We start from the raw sequence: 14,152 nt of genomic DNA on the forward strand, positions 1-14,152 counted from the left end.
CTATTGTTCATTGGATATAGGTAAGATGTTAGCCTATAAAGAGATTCTTCGATTTTAATTAAGCATTTCGTAAGATACACATGAGGCCTCACAAAAACCTAAGCCGGGTTTAACAAACCACGGCTTCGAGATAGAAGAATGAGGCTTACTTGGGAAGAAATGCCGAGCGCTACGGATAAGAGTTTACGGTTAGTTTTCTTTCAACAGCTACTATCCATTCACAGATGATGCGGTTCACCTCCTGTGGCTACTCATCGTGGGGGCAATGACCTGAAATGTAGGGACGGACGCATGATTTTATGTTAAGTAATCAAACTTATCATATTTTAAAGGGTGAAAATAAATTATCAATAGAAAATACAAATAAAATATCTAAAATATATGTGAATTTGTAATGTCAAAAAGGTTGTGGGAACGGTAAAGGCAATGGAGTGGGTGAGATTATTTTGGGGATAGATAAGTTTAATACCAGCATCCAGTTCCTTTATTACAAGCCCGGTACAATGCTCTTTGAGCATGGTTAGTTTGGCCTTTGAGTCTGAGGGAGGGTCTTTCATTCCCTAGCAAAGATATACAGAAAGAAACACTCGTAAGTAAAAGAACCACACGCCATAAAGGACGATAAAGATTATTAACTTCCTCTTCGGAATAGAGGGGATTTTACCTGAAGAATTAGAACTCGTTCTTCATATCCTTCCAAGAGATAGTTCAGAGGGATCGAGAGGTCGAATGTGAAAATACTTTCCAGGACCACTATCACACCAGGATCGTTGGACTTAAGTATGTTAAGGTCATTCTTTTAGGGGGAAAAGATATTAAATCCTACTTCCACTATACTACATTTTGTGGTTTAGCATAATGCCGAATATTTACGTGTGTGCACACGATCTTGCACTTCAAATAACAGTGAGGAGGATACTGCTCGTAGCATTTCATTTATAAGCCAATTATCAGCTCGGTCGGTTTTCTGCAGAAGTCAAAAGCCACTGAACTTGGTCAGGCAACATGTTAAAGGTTAGCAAGATAATGGGAAGCAGCAATAGAGGAAACCTTACAGTTGGGTAGAAACTTTTAACCGTGTTCCTGATATTCAACCTCAAATAGAACAAAAGGAGTTGAGCAACCAGCCCTGCAGCAGCTAAGGCTTGCCTCTCCTAAAACATTTATATACCGAATATCACACGCTGGGGATGTTTATTAAAACTTTAATTCGATACTAGGCTATTTCTGAAGACAGCAAGAGCAAAACTTGTATTTTAACCCCATTTTCAGTTTTTACGGAACAGAGTAAGAACGAGAATAAATACTAGAGAGAAACAAATTGCCAAATGATCACACAATTACTCAGCAATACTGTCAAAATAGATAGCTTCGAACAACAAACAAACACGTGCCATCATTCATAAAAAAAAAAGGTTAAACACAAATTAAGAACAGAAAACTTATGAAGTATTTGGCTAAACTTACATTAGAAATCCGCGAGAAGAAAATCCAGGAATAACATTGCCAGCACTGTTAATAAGGATGACAGACTTGACCAAAGCAGGCCAGAGACCAGCAACAATAGAGACAAAATAACCTGGAGATACAATAAGTAGATAAACAAAGAAAATAATGACATTGTTGAGTCAAACAGATAAGCTAATACAGAATAGGTTAACATTGATAGCATACCACCAATTGAGTTTCCCACTTGATGCACGGGCTCACCCACAACTTCAATGATAAAATCTCTCAGTAGTTCAGCCCACAGAAGTTCAGTATACACAACATTGGGCTTCTCTGATTTGCCAAATCCTAACAGTGTGATGGCCCAGACACGGTTCCCACGTTCAGTTATGCCATTTATATTGTCACGGTAGTGCTCGAGAAAGGCACCAAAACCATGCACGAGCAGAATAGCAGGACCTTCATGTCCAACTACTGTGTATTGAAAAAAAAGTTGGTTCCTAACTATAATTTACAGGAATCTATGATCCAGATAATAGTACTTAAGTATATGAAGGTAGCCTAAAGTATCTTATCCTAATTGAAAACCTGAATTAGATGTCCACGCCACCTCCAAATACGTATAGAGTACAGTCCTTACTTACTTAGCTGACTTTTTAGAGCCAAAAGCGAAAACCACTGCCATCAAAATCAACCAGAATGCTTTAGTAAGGCCCTGCACTACAAATTATACTAAAACCAAAGAAGAGGGAAAATAAAACTTTCGATGGAAAACACAGAATAAAACCATTCAGAAGAATCATCAACTGAGCATTTCTGTTTAGGTAAATACCAATATAATGCAGCAATTACCTCCATGGAGCATACTGCATCAGCCGCTGCAGCAACAGAGGCTGCAGAATATCCAAATGGAGATAAGAATCCAGCATTTCGCTCTCTCTTATATTTGATGGCTTCATAATGAACTGTCCTTCTAGATATTATACCAAGGCAAAGAGAAGGACCAAAAAGTGAAGTAAAAGAGGCCCCTTCCCGGGTTTCAGCATTGCGTAGCCTTTCATGTACTCTACAATGAAATTGAGAAAGAAGAGATTTAGCTAATTAAAACACACACACACACAAAGCAATCTAAATTTGTGCATGTCATCGTCCAATAACATTCTTTCCACTTCATACAAATAAAATGCAAACTGATAGAAAGAAAGCACGTGTACAAATTTGTTCTCCATACCCAAAGGCCAAAACCTCTCAACAACTCAAACACAATCAAATATATATCCCCAAAAATATCTTAAGACACGAGCAAAATGAATTAGATGGGGTAAATTCATCACATACTCATTGCCAGTCATCTCGTGCTGTTCCTTCCAAGTATCTCAAGTATGCAGCCAAAGCATTCAGCACAGAGTTTGTTCCACCACCCACAATATCACCTTTTCGTGTAACAAAAACAGATTTATCGAGTCTTCTTCGCTCATTGCTTTCAACATTCAAACTTTTTGGTTTGGTTCCTGATGATTTTGAAAAATTCTCCTTCAATATGACTTCAGCTGGCTTCCCTTTCATCAAATTCCAACTCACTTTCGATTTTCCTATTCTCTCTTCGATAAAATCCCTAAGATCACTAAAAGTTGGTAGAGGACCTGATTCATATTCCAATTATTAGGTTCCTTAGCCATAATCACAATCACATAATAAACAAAAAACTCCACAAATTATCACACATTAAAACACTTAAAATAGGCCAATTAAGGACAAATATAAGTAATTTACCACAAGAAACATACCCCAATCTAACTCGGTCTCTGCAACAGGTAATGTTCCTGGAAGTGGAGGCGAAGTTGGTAGTAACTTCAACTTTTTAAAGTCATTATATGATGCAGGTAGCTACTTCAGTTTCTGCACTGCACATTATAAGTATACAATGAAAATGCGTTTGAAACAGAAAAACCAAATCAATTCGTCGTTAAATGTATAATGCAAGAGATTCACTTAGTTATCTAAGAAAAGTTCAAGCACAAATAGAACAAAAAAAACCTCGATATCATAGAATGGAGTTCTCCACATGACAATGTCTAGATTTCCATCTAAAGACGACAACGTTTCCAATGTCTCCTTGACAACTCCAATCAGCTGACGCGATTCATAATCAACTTCTTCTTCAATAAACACGTCCGTAGCTTTCACATGTTCATATCATCAGCTTAAAATTTAATAAAAACAAGTTCGAAATTTGCTCCTTTATGAAAGGTAAGATAGAAACTAACCTCTTTTACGAGATCTTTGATGATATTTTCAGCGCTGCCGAATCGAACCATCAAATTGGAGCCTTGTTCCTTCAAAGAGTTCCTCAAATCTTCCAATGCGAAGAGAAGTAGCTCCAGCATATCATCGGAATAACCTGAATGCAGTCAAAACAACTTCGAATTTTAAATTTTTTTCGAGAAATTCGATATTTACTAAGCACATCACAATTCACAAACTCATAAAATTCAAACTATGAAAAGAAAGAAAGAAAAAGGAATAAAGAACGTACGAGAGAGAATGCGATGATCGAAGACGTAGAGAGGGAGAAGAAAACGGTGCGTTCGAGCAGCGGCAGTGAGGCCGGGGTGATCATTGAGGCGGAGGTCGTGTTTGAACCAGAGAATGGCGGAGCGAGAGCGGCCGTTGGTAGCAGAAGAGGAGCAAACGAAGGAAGGGCGACGAGGGATTGAGCGAGGAGAAAAGAAGTGAAATGGCGATGAAGGGAAAGAGAGGAGAGCCATGAAGCACTGGCGTCCATTAAAGTTAGAAGAGGGAGGTATTAATTAGGAAAGAAAAAGAGGGAGTACTACCACAATTGGTACGGTTTTGGCATGGGGTTTGAATTTCTGAGAAGCAAACAAACAAAAAAAACAGAGGAAGCCTAGAACGAATTGTTGTGGCGGAGGAAAATTTTGGGAGAATTTCTTTTTGGCTTTTATCTATGTATTTACTTATTTTGTGGAGGAGGAAGAAGAAAGGGCGCGTGATGTCTTTTCCTCCTTGAGAGCGTCAGCGACTAGGCGGTAATTCGTACATAACTCTCTGAGTCTGAACGATAAACTGTCATAACCGATTTTAAATAGATTACTCCACTCACATTAAAACTGTAAAGTTTCGGTTAAATTATACTATAATTCATTCATTTATTAACAAGATTACAAATGTGCCTCTAAATTTTAAGAGTTAATTAATTGATTATTATAAGGATGAAGTACACAAATAGTTGATGTTGTTTTATTAAGTCCCTTGAAAATTAAAAGTTATAAAATGGTCCCATTTTCCCCAACTATAAGGCACTACATTGTTGAGTCCTCTGACTATTAAAAGTTACAAAATGGTCACTTTTCTATTTATATATTCCAAACTAATTCTTTTCTGTTAAAACAATCGGTGGCCATCTGAGATTGATGGATATGATAAAATTTGATCGCGTAATCATTTTAGTTGTATTTTATGGGTCAGATCTCCATTTATATTATGTCGTCAAACTAGTACTTAAAACATTATGTTGTCAAGACAGTGCTTAAAAAATGGCGATGCTAATAGAAAACATTAAAATATGATTTTATCATATACCATTCAATAGGTTAGGTTAACGTCCAACTTAAAAGAACGTTAATTTTTTTAACGGAAAATGATGGTTTTGGAACATATAAATAGTCGAGTGATCATTTTGTAACTTTTAATAGTTAGATGACTTAATAAATCAATAACCTATAGTTAGGGGATTATTTGTGTACTTTACCCTTGTTATGAATATGTTACTTTGTTGTTAAATGTACAATGAATTAGGGATGAGAAAAACTCGACTCGAAAAATTAAACTTTTTGTCACGCCCCAAAATAGGGTCTAAAATTCTCTTAAACGTTTTTTGATGATTAAATTGAATTTTGATTAAATTTGGGGACCAAAGTGAAATTTGATTAAATTTTGATCTATATTCAAAAAGTAATTAAAGATGGAGGACTTATGGTATGATTTTTTCATTTTCTTTTTTAGGGTTTATATAACCCAAAATAAGGAAAAATTAAATTTATTTTTTCTCTCTCTCCAAAATTTTCCTCTTTTAGAAAGAAATCTTTAATCGTCGTTTCATCGCCGATCGTTGCTCCTTTTTCGACACTTCTCGCACCATCGTGTTTCTTGCGTCGTCTCGAGTCCATCGGTGTCCTTCTTGTCTCCGTTGTCACCGACATGTAAGGGGGTGAGGAAGATAAAGTTTTTGATGTTTCAAAATCGAGTTCTCTACCATTCACTGTTATGAGGCAAGCTTGGTAAGTGTCTCAAAATCCCTTGAAAAGTAATTAGGAATTTTTTTCGAATTTTTCCAACCCTATACAGCCCCTCACGTGACGCCCCTACGTGTGGGGAAAGTCCACCGCCTGGTGGACTACTTGGAAATCGATCGATCCGACCCGACCCAATCTGACCCAATCCAACATGAACCATTGACTGTTGACCGACCATTCACCATTGACTTTAACCAAAAAGTCAAAATTTTCGAAAAGTCATATTTTATGTTTTTCGACGTCTTGAGTCTGATTCCGAAGTCTATTTTGCTAAATTCTATCCTGAAAGCCCTGAATTGAGCCCGTTAATCCAAAAATGCTTAATATTTTTTTAGGATTTTTGCTTATTTATTTGAGATTTAGGTATGGAATTGATCCAAGAAGGTATTTTTATAAAGGTACTCGTATTTCACCTGACCAATGGTCGATTAGATCCGATGTTTTTCGTCTGTTAGACCCGCTTGATCCGCGTTCTACAAGAGTTACCCGTAGGTTTCCGTAAATTATTTAAATAGAGGTTATTATATTATTCATATTAGGATTCCGATATGGATTTTATGATTCGTATGATCTAGCACTGTCGCTGATCATGATCGACAGACTCAGTAGTAGGCTTCCGTATCATACTACTCAGACCGATACAAGTGTGTTTCCTGTTGGTGTTATATTATTGTTTTCAACTATCTATTTGAAATGTTTTAGATTCCTGATAATACTAAATATTTTTAAGACACAATACTTGATTTTCTGAACATGGTTTATCTGATATATGATTTATTGTATATTTCTGATATGATATCTTGATTACCGTATTTTCGTATATGATCTCTGAAAATAGAATATTTTCATGTTTTAATGGATTAAACTACCGTTTTCATTCAACTACATGCATGTTATTTCTCTCAATGGGGGTTTTATTGGAAGAAGTATCTCAGGCCTATTCTATGACTTGTAAGACCTTACCGTTTTCTGCAAGCTCATCGGCTTTGTGCTCAAGGTAAGTCTTTACCGCGGGCTCCTCAACTTTATGCTCAGGGTAAGTTCTTACTGCAGGCTCCTCTTCTTTGTGCATAGGATAAACCCTTACTGGGTGTACAGGTAGGTGTATGGTTCTTGGGAACCTACACATTCTGGTGATCGGAATGGGGTAGTGTTTATGTTTTTAAAGCATGTTTAATGAAATGATTTTTACTAAGATATTTTATATGTATGTTTTTATACACCATAAGGACCACACTGAGTTTTTTAGCTCATTCTGTAAATTTTAACCTTTTCAGATAATAGCAGACTTGGCATCAAGAGGATCGACTACTCCTATTTTTGTACTATTGTATATCTCTATATGCCTTTGTTATACTTTGGTGACATGTGTTTTGCTATTGCCTTGAAATATTTATATTACTGGTATTTTGTTCCGTAAATGTTCATACGATTTTCTGTGTGTGTATGTGTGTGTGTGTGTGTGTGTGTGTGTGTGTGTGTGTGTGTGTGTGTGTGTGTGTGTGTGTGTGTGTGTGTGTGTGTGTGTGTGTGTGTGTGTGTGTGTGTGTGTGTGTGTGTGTGTGTGTGTGTGTGTGTGTGTGTGTGTGTGTGTGTGTGTGTGTGTGTGTGTGTGTGTGTGTGTGTGTGTGTGTGGTGTGTGTGTGTGTGTGTGTGTGTGTGTGTGTGTGTGTGTGTGTGTGTGTGTGTGTGTGTGTGTGTGTGTGTGTGTGTGTGTGTGTGTGTGTGTGTGTGTGTGTGTGTGGTGTGTGTGTGTGTGGTGTGTGTGTGTGTGTGTGTGTGTGTGTGTGTGTGTGTGTGTGTGTGTGTGGTGTGTGTGTGTGTGTGTGTGTGTGTGTGTGTGTGTGTGTGTGTGTGTGTGGGTGTGTGTGTGTGTGTGTGTGTGTGTGTGTGTGTGTGTGTGTGTGTGTGGTGTGTGTGTGTGTGTGTGTGTGTGTGTGTGTGTGTGTGTGTGTGTGTGTGTGGTGTGTGTGTGTGTGTGTGTGTGTGTGTGTGTGTGTGTGTGTGTGTGTGTGTGTGTGTGTGTGTGTGTGTGTGTGTGTGTGTGTGTGTGTGTGTGTGTGTGTGTGTGTGTGTGTGTGTGTGTGTGTGTGTGTGTGTGTGTGTGTGTGTGTGTGTGTGTGTGTGTGTGTGTGTGTGTGTGTGTGTGTGTGTGTGTGTGTGTGTGTGTGTGTGTGTGTGTGTGTGTGTGTGTGTGTGTGTGTGTGTGTGTGTGTGTGTGTCTTATGAATCCTTATTATGGATTATAACGTTGTTTTAAATATGAAACGAATTTCTGAATGTGATATGTGATCATCTAGGTTTGGTATAATGTCCAGGACGTGTCTAAGGGGTTACACTTGGTGGTATCAGAACTTTCGATTTTAAATATTCTGACTGTGAATGAGTCCAAAAATCCAGATTTTCAAGATATTTTTCAAAAATTGTGTCACATCATTTTATGAGTTTAAATATTTGAGATTTCTTATGCTAGTCTGGCTTAGGTTCAAAATATTTCTGTAGAGCCTTGTAGATTTATATGATGAGTGTTGCTAGAGGTCGTAGACTAGGCCGTGGCCATGGTCGAGGGGGAGTGACTTGACCTTCTGCTACGATAGACGATCATATATATCTTCGAGATCCTTTTATTCTGCATATAGATTCATCTATTTCTAGAGATGATCTAATTACTCATGCGAGAGACCCTCCTATCACTGAGGATGAGGATACTAACATAGATGAGGATGCCATTAATATGGTTGTCTTGTGTATGTTCAAGAGAGCTACTAGAGTGCCTGGTAATATATATGTGGTTAACATTTCAAAGTTTTTGGTAGTTGCTGGAATAGTTCCGTTTCTAAGGGTCTTAATATCCCAGTTGAGAATATTAAGTGTTCGGTGACAGTTCAAAGTCCAGTAGGTTAGTACATAGAGTTAAATCGTATTTTTAAAGGGTGTTCTATAGAGATCAATGGGAAAATCTTTATGGCCAACCTGATGTTGTTACCTTTGGAGGAGTTTAACTTGATTCTTGGCATAGATTGGTTGAACAAGCATCGAGTTAATCTCGATTGTGAAACCAAAATGGTTGTTTTGAAGACTCTGGATAACCAGAGGATTGTGATGATCGGGGAACGTCATGGATTCCTGATGAATGTTGTGTCAGAATTAGTAGCTGAGATGATGATCATAAAGGGTTATGAGGTGTTTCTTGCTTATATTATGGATACTAGGAGCTCTCAATCTGACATAGAAGGCATCCAGATTGTTAAGGAATTTTCCAATGTTTTTTCCTAAAGAGTTGTCTGGATTGCCACCAGATAGAGAAGTTGAGTTTGGGATTGAAGTCTATTCCGGTTCTACCCCAGTTTCGATGGCTCCTTACCGTATGGCCCCAAAAGAGCTTAAAGAACTGAAAGTCCAACTCTAGGAGATATTGGATAGAGGATTTATTCGAACTAGTGTATCACTGTAGGGAGCCCCAGTTCTCTTTGTCAATAAGAAAGATGGGACATTGAGACTATATATTGATTATAGGAAACTGAACAAGCTCATGGTTAAAAACAAATATCCTCTGCCTAAGATCGATGATTTGTTTGACCAATTTCGAGGGGCTTCTATCTTTTCAAAAATAGACTTGAGGTATGGTTATTACCAACTCAAGATGAAAGATTCTGATGTCCCAAAGATTATTTTCTTTACTCGGTATGGGCATTACAAGTTTTTAGTGATGTCATTCGGGCTAACTAATGCCCCTACTACTTTTATGGATCTGATGAATCGGGTGTTTCGACCTTACTTGGACCAGTTTGTAGTTATGTTCATCGATGACATACTGGTGTATTCTCAAACTGAAGAAGAACATAATGAGCATTTAAGGATCGTTCTACAGACTCTAAAGGAAAATAAGTTATATGCCAAGTTGAGCAAGTGTAAGTTTTGGCTCAGCAAAGTGACTTTTCTTGGACATATCGTTTCTGATGAGGGTATTCGGGTGGATCTGAGTAAAATGGAGACTATTCTGATCCGGAAACAACCCAAGAACGTGTTAAAGATCCATAATTTCTTGGGCTTAACTGGTTATTATCGTCATTTCGTTGAGGGGTTCTCCATTACTGCAGCTCCTCTAATGAAACTGTTAAGGAAAGATGTTTCATTTGTCTAGTCTGAGAACCAACAAGCTAGCTTTGAGAAACTGATGAATGTTCTGACTCAAGCCACGGTGTTAATTCAGCCTGAGTCTGGGAAAGATTTTTCTGTCTACAATGATGTTTCTCACTTAGGATTAGGATGAGTTTTGATGCAAGATAGGAATGTTGTTACTTATGAGTCACGTCAGTTAAAGTCGCATGAGCGCAACTATCCCACTCACAATCTGGAGTTAGTTGTCGTGGTTTTTGCTTTGAAGATCTAGAGACACGATCTCTACGGAGAAAACGTTATACATATACCGATCATAAGAGTCTAAAGTATATGATTCCTCAAAAAGAGTTGAATTTGAGATAACGTCATTGGTTGGAGCTTCTAAAGGACTATGATTGTGAAATAGAGTATTATCAAGGGAATGATAATGTCGTGGTCGACGCCTTCAGCTGTAAGGCGATATCTCATCTGAGAGCCTTGTTCGTAAACTTGAGTTTATTTGATGACGGTAGTTTGTTAGCAGAGTTGCAAGTTAAACCCACTTTAGTTGAGGAGATTACGGCCAAATAGCTCCTTGATAGCTCATTGTTTCCCATTATTGAACATGTTGAAAATGGATCAATTTCAGAGTATACTTTGGATCATTATGGTATTTTGTGCTTTAACGGTCGTTACTGCATCCCTAAATATGATGAGTTAAAATGGGATATTCTTCAGGAGGCTCATAGTAGTCCTAATGTTATGCATCCTGGCGGGGACAAAATGTAGAAGAATCTCAAGGAGCGATACTTTTGGACTGGTATAAAGAAGAATATTTCATATTTTGTAGTGAGGTGTCTGACCTGTCAACAGGTTAAGACGGAGCACTAGCATCTGTCTGGATTGTTACAGTCAATTAAGATTCCTAGTGGAAATGAGAGCGCATTACGATGGACTTCGGTACCGATCTTCCTCAGACTCATTCTAAAAAAGATTCTGTGTGGGTGATTGTTGATCGACTCACCAAGTCATCTCACGTTATCCCTATTTGGGTTAATTATTCTTTGGACAATGTGGCTAGATTGTACATTTCTGAGATCATTAGACTTCATGGTGTTCCGTTTTCTATCATATCTGACCGAGATCCGAGGTTAACTTTCAGGTTTTGAAAGGCTTTGCACGAGGCTCTGGATACTCGTTTGAATTTCAGTACAGCTTTTCACCTACATACTAATGGTCAGTCTGAGTGAGTGATCCAGGTACTGTAGGATATGTTATGGGGTTGTGTGATTGATTTTCGTGGTAGTTGGGAAGATTTCTTGTCCTTAGTCGATTTTACTTACAATAACAGTTACTAGGCAAGTATTTGTATGGCACCATACGAGGATCTGTATGGATGTCGTTGTCGTACTCTTATCTGTTGGACCAAATTTCATGATAGGAAGACTTTGGGTCCATATTTAGCTCAAGAGACTAAGGATATTGTCCGATTGATCCGAGATGATATCAAGTTTAATGTTGGGGATTAAGTTTTTCTCAAGGTATCTCCGTGGAAGAAAGTGTTGAGATTTGGACGTAAGGATAAATTGAGCCCGAGATTTATTTGGTCGTATCGTATTCTGAAAAAAGTCAGATATGTTGCTTATCAACTTGAGTTGTCTCCCCGACTTAGTCGCATTCATGATGTTTTTCATGCATCCATATTGAGGCAATATCATCCATATCCATGTCACATCATTCAGGTTGAGGAGGTAGAGTTGAGACCTGATTTGTCTTATTAAGAGAAGTTTGTTCAGATTTTAGATTGGGATGGGAGAGTTCTTCAAAATAGGCATATTCCGATGGTCAAAGTTCAATGGAGTAACTGTGGCCCCTCATAAGCTACTTGGGAGATAATGAAGGCTCAATTTTTGCATCTGTTTACATCAGGTAAATTTTGAGGATGAAATTTCTTTTAAGGGAGAGAGTTGTCAGACCCCAAAATAGAGACTAAAATTCTCTTAAAAAAATTTTGATGACTAAATTGAATTTTGATTAAATTCGGGGACTAAAGTGAAATTTTGATTAAATTTGGATCCACATTCAGAAAGCAACTAAAGATGGAGTACCTATGGTATGATTTTTTTCCATTTTTTATGATTTATATAACCCCAAAATAGGAAAAATTAAGTTTATTTTTTCCTCTCTCTCTAAAATTTTCCTCTTTTAGAAAGAAATCTTTGATCGTTATTTTATCGCCAATCGTTGCTCCGTTTTCGACACCTCCCACACCATCGTATTTTTGTGTCGTCCAGAGTCTACCAGTGTCTTTATTTTGTCCGTTGTCGCCGGCATATGAGGGGTGAGGAAGACAAAGTTTCTAACGTTTCGAAATTGAGTTCTCTGTCATTCACTGTTATGAACCGAGCTTGCTAAGTGTCTTAAAACCCATTAAAAATCAATTTTTGGAATTTTTCCGACCCTGCACAGCCCCGCACGCGCCGCCCCTATGCTTGGGGAAAGTCTACCGCTTGGTGGACTTCTTGGAAATGGGTCGATCCCCGATCCTACCCCAACCGTTAACTTTGACTAAAAAGTCAATTTTTTAAAATGAGATTTTTAGCATTTTCTTATTTATTTGAGATTTTTTTATGGAATTGATCCAAAAAGATATTTTTATGAAGGTACTTGTGTTTCACCTAACCGAACGTCGATTAGATCCGGAGTTTTTCGTCTGTCAAACCAGCTCGATCCGCGTTCTACGAGAGTTTCTCGTATGTTGCCATAAATTATTTAAATAGAAGTTATTATAATATTGATATTATGATTCTGATATGGATTTTCTGATTCATAGGATCTAGCACTGCCGCTGATTGTGATCGATAGACTCAGTAGTAGGCTTCCCTTTCAGACTACTCAGACCGATACACGTGTATTTTCTGTTGGTGTTAAATTACTGTTTTCAATTATCTGTATGAATTGTTTTAGATTTCTGATAATACTAAATATTTTTAAGACACAATACTTGATTTTCTGAACATAATTTATCTGATATCTGATTTGATGTATATTTCTGATATAATCTCTGGATTACCGTATTTTCGTATATGGTTTCTGAAAATGGAATATTTTCATATTTTAATGGATTAAACTATCGTTTTCATTCGACTACATATATGTTATTTTTGTCATTGGGGGTTTTATTGGATGAAGTATCTCAGGCCTAGTCTATGACTTGTAAGACCTTATCGCTTTCCGCAAGTTACTCGGCTTTGTGCTTAGGATAAATCTTTACCGCAAGCTCCTTGGCTTTGTACTCATGGTAAGTCCTTATCGCAGGATTCTCGGCTTTGTGCTCAGGGTTAGTCCTTACTGCAAATTCATCTGCTTTGTGCACATGGTAAGCCCTTACTGGTTGTACAAGTGGGTGTATGGTTCTGGGAACATACACATTCTGGTGATCCGAATGGGGTAGTGTTCATGTTTTTAAAGCATGTTTGATGAACTGATGTTTACTAAGATATTTTATCTGTATGTTTTTATACAGTTTAAGGAATACACTGAGCTTTTTAGCTCATTCTCTAAATTTTAACATTTTCAGATAATAACAGACTAGGCTAGCAGACTTGGCATCATGAGAATTGACCATTCCTACTTTTGTACTACTTTATATCTCTATATGCCTTTGTTATACTTTGGTGACATGTGTTTTGTTACCATCTTGATATATCTGTATTACCAGTATTTTGTTTCGTAAATGTTTCATACGGTTTTCTGATATATATATATATATATATATATATATGTTTATCGTATGAATCCTTATTATGGATTTTAACTTTGTTTTAAATATGAAAAAAAATTGAATGTGATATGTGACTGCCTAGATTTGAGCATAACGTCTTGGTCGGGTCTAAGGGGTTACATTTTTTTCAAATTTGAGTTATTTGAGTTAACTCGAATTGTAAATTTGGTTTTCAAGTTTGAGACGAGTTGAAATTTCAAAATTTCGAGTAACTTGAAAAATCAAAATTTTGAATGAATATTTTGATAGATTTATGATTTGGTCCCTGATTTCCTATTTCTTCAATTCCTTATTCATTTTAAGTCAAATTTTCATCAAATTTAAACCACATGCTCCTAAACCATTATAGAATTCCTATGTAACTTCAATTTCATCATAGAATCTATATGTACTTTCAACTCTGCTTTTGATAACAAAATTTCTATTTTTTTCAATTTAGTTCCTCAATTTTGCATGATTTCCATATTTCTTCAATTCATCCTTCATTTTCAGTATGTTTTTT

At 37.1% G+C, this 14,152-nt stretch overlaps 1 pseudogene; it reads right to left on the reverse strand.

Annotated features, from left to right (window-relative positions):
• LOC120181925 lies at positions 1-4,382 on the reverse strand (annotated as a pseudogene).
• Between the last annotated feature and the right edge of the window lie 9,770 nt (positions 4,383-14,152).

The sequence above is a fragment of the Hibiscus syriacus genome, unplaced genomic scaffold (assembly GCF_006381635.1).
Source record: "Hibiscus syriacus cultivar Baekdansim isolate YM2019G1 unplaced genomic scaffold, ASM638163v2 tig00112609_pilon, whole genome shotgun sequence".
NCBI classification, from domain to species: domain Eukaryota; kingdom Viridiplantae; phylum Streptophyta; class Magnoliopsida; order Malvales; family Malvaceae; genus Hibiscus; species Hibiscus syriacus.